The 3711-nt window shown below is 44.8% G+C and overlaps 1 pseudogene; it reads right to left on the bottom strand.

Annotated features, from left to right (window-relative positions):
- Positions 1-540: 540 nt before the first annotated feature.
- LOC124614109 lies at positions 541-658 on the bottom strand (annotated as a pseudogene).
- Between the last annotated feature and the right edge of the window lie 3053 nt (positions 659-3711).

Here is a 3711-nt window from a genome sequence, read left to right as displayed (position 1 = left end):
GAGGTGGCACAGTGGTACACATCAGCAAATGCGCACCCTACCTAAGAATGTCAGTCTTACGTAGCACGCCTATATGTAGTTACGAATTCACGACTGCTACAACCTGTGTTCCACCATTTATGTTTGGCCCTATATTAGCATTGCTGCATGCCTTCACCAACGGTGCATACCAAACTTTCGGCTATTTGTGATTAATTAGTTACCAGCTGCTTTCAAACAATCTCCGAAGATATCTCAAAAAGGCGAAAAGCATAAATAAAGCTTCCGCTGTCATTTGCAGCCTAGACTGTTTTTCTTATTGAAAAATGTATTTTTAAATTCTATGTATAATTTAAAAAAAACACTCTGTCTTTAGGCCACGAGTGGCCTACCTGGACCATCCGACCGCCGTGTCATCCTCAGTGGAGGATGTGGATAGGAGAGGCGTGGGGTCAGTACACCGCTCTCCCGGTCGTAAGGTGGTATTCTTGACTGAAGCCGCTACTATTCGGTCGAGTAGCTCCTCAATCGGCATCACGAGGGTGAAGGCACCCCGAAAAATGGCAACAGCGCATGGCGGCCTGGATGGTCACCCATCCAAGCGCCGACCACGCCCGACAGCGCTTAACTTCGGTGATCTCATGGGAACCAGTGTATCAACTGCGGCAAGGCCGTTGCCTATGATTTCAAAAATAAAGCATTATGGACAAATTGCAGTTGGCGTCTTAAGATTTTGGGAGTGCAGGACTTTCTATCACTTACGCATCTCCCATTGACAGCTCTCCAAAACACATGCCACATTGTTGACTACCATGCGTCTTTCAATATAGAATCATAGTAGACACATGGAGAAGAATCTTCTTCCTCATCTTAGGGCTGATGCTGCCTCAAACTAATTCCACAGCTCACATGCCGCACCATATTTCGGATCGTCTGGCAACATACTGACGCTCCGCATTTTGTTGGTATACAAGTTGGGATTTTTTGCATTTAATGCAAAATGTAGAGATAAAACAATGAGTAACTATAAAGTAGGCTAGACATTTTATGTCAGCTAGAACAGATAATTATCACTATGTTATCAGCCATGATACGAAGAGAGGACATTTATTTCGATTTGGATACGTGGTAATGAGTTGAGGTTCAAAATTAGTCACACGTAAGATAGTACATGCTAGAAAATCGCACTTGTGTAGTAGTAATATTTCTGGCACGAAAAATGACGTATCGAGACGTACTCCCAAAAGGTAGCAGCAAACCGTGCATCTACATCTACATCCGCATCACATGCATCTACGCATCTACATCTATATCCGCATCCCGTGTATCTACGTCTACATGACTACTCTGCAGTTCACACTTAAATGCCTGGCAGAGAGGTCATCGAACCATCTTCAGACTCTGTCTCTACCGTCCCAATCCATAACAGCGCTTTGCGAGCTCTGATTTCTCTTGTTTTATTACGATGGTCATTTCTGGTTATGTAGATGGGCCTCAATAAAATATTTTTACAATCGAACGTTTCGCTAAAAGATATGCCTGAAAAGAAAAATGCCTCTGTTTTAATGATTGCCACTCCAAATTGCATATCATACCCGTGGCACTCTCGATCCTATTTCGCATTAATACAAAACAAGCTGCCCTTCTCTGAACGTTTTTCGATGTCCTCCATCAATCCTATCTTGTAACGTTTTCATACCGCGCAGCAAGACTCCAGAAGAGTATCTACAAGTGTAATGTAGGCAGTCACTTTAGTAGACCTGTTCCATCTTCTAAGCTTTCTGCCAATAGAACGCAGTCCTTTGGTCGCCTTCCGCACGACATCTATATGATCATTTCAGTTTAAGTTTACCGTAATTGTAATTCCTAGGTGTTTAGGTGCATTGACAGCCTGTATATTTATGTGATTTTTCGTATAACGAATTTTAGGGGATTCCTTTTAGTACTCATGTGGATGACCTTACACTTTTCATTATTTGGAGCAGTGGTTGTCAAACTTTTTTACTTAAAAGCCAATACTGAGATTGTAGACCGACACCTTGGGCCGCATATGTACCGATCTCGTCACTGATTGGTAACCTATATAAACTGTTATGTTACGAACCCCCAATACATTAGCTACAGCAAGGGCTTTTTTTGTGGTCTTTGGGCGCACAACTACAACGGTCATTAGCGCCCAGACTAATTTAGGAATGCACTGCGAGGCACAAGGTTAAAACAGTAACTAAAAGGGACAACACTATTAAAGACATATTAACAGGCAAGGGATTAAAATAAAACAGCATAATAAAATCTCCTTAGACAGGTTTGTCAAGTGGGTAAAACGAAGAACGCGAGCAGCTGCTCCTGGGTCATCCGCTAAAATGGCATCCAGAGTACATGGAAGCCCAAGATCAACGTGCAGTGTATTAAAATTCGGACAGGACGTTAAAACGTGGCGTACCGTCAGCAATTGCCCACATGGGCAGAACGGCGCCGGCGCAGCCGTCAGCAGATGGCGATGGCTGAACCGGCAGCGACCAATTCGTAGCCGGACCAAAACGACCTCCTCCCGCCGAGAAGGGCGTGAAGAGGTCGTCCAAGCCGTGGGAAGAGGTTTCAAGGCCCAAAGCTTGTTGTCCGCAAGTGTAGCCCAATCGGCATGCCACAGCGATAAAATGCGCTGACAAATGACCCTGCTGAAATCAGATGAAGGCACACAACAAGAAGCTGTCCGAGGCTGGAGGACCGCAGCCTTGGCCGCGGCATCTGCAGCTTCGTTCCCAGGGATAAAGACATGGCCAGGAACCCACATAAAGGTTGTAAGTAGACTGTTTATGTTTTCTTATTGGTAACGCCACGTAGCGCTGTGTATGAAAATCACTGGCTGTGCTGTGTGCAGTCTGTGGCTAGTTTGCATTGTTGTCTGCCATTGTAGTGTTGGGCAGCGGCAGCTGGATGTGAACAGCGCGTAGCGTTGCGCAGTTGGAGGTGAGCCGTCAGCAGTGGTGGACAGAGATGGCGGAGTTTTAAAATTTGTCATGAACTGCTATATATATTATGACTATTAAGGTAAATACATTGTTTGTTCTCTATTAAAATCTTTCATTTGCTAACTATGCCTATCAGTAGTTAGTGCCTTCCGTAGTTTGAATCTTTTATTTAGCTGGCAGTAGTGGCGCTCGCTGTACTGCAGTAGTTCGAGTAACGAAGATTTTTGTGAGGTAAGTGATTTGTGAAACGTATAGGTTAATGTTAGTCAGGGCCATTCTTTTGTAGGGATATTTGAAAGTCAGATTGCGTTGCGCTAAAAAATATTGTGTATCAGTTTAAGCACAGTCTGGTATAATTGTTCTAAATAGGGGACGTTTCAAGGTAACCGGAGAACCGTCGTCCGCCAGCTGCTTAAGAGAGCGTTGGATCCGGTGCACGAAAGGGTGAACCGGATACGGATCACTGAGGCTCTGGATGGCGCTCAGGGAATCAGACCAGATGACATAAGCAGAATGTCGGTGACGGCGGATGTAAAGAAGAGCCTGGTAGAGAGCAAATAGCTCAGCTGTGAAGACCGAACATTGTCCATGGAGCCGGTATTTGAAACTGTGTGCCCCGACAATAAAAGAACACCCGATACCGTCATTGGTCTTAGAGCCATCTGTATAAATGAAGATCACATTAATGAACTTCGAATGAAGTTCAACAAACCGGGAGTGGTATACCGAAGCTGGGGTAACCTCCTCGGGAGCGAGCTGA

Source organism: Schistocerca americana, chromosome 4, assembly GCF_021461395.2.
Source record: "Schistocerca americana isolate TAMUIC-IGC-003095 chromosome 4, iqSchAmer2.1, whole genome shotgun sequence".
NCBI lineage: Eukaryota > Metazoa > Arthropoda > Insecta > Orthoptera > Acrididae > Schistocerca > Schistocerca americana.
This window is presented reverse-complemented; position numbering and strand designations above follow the sequence as displayed.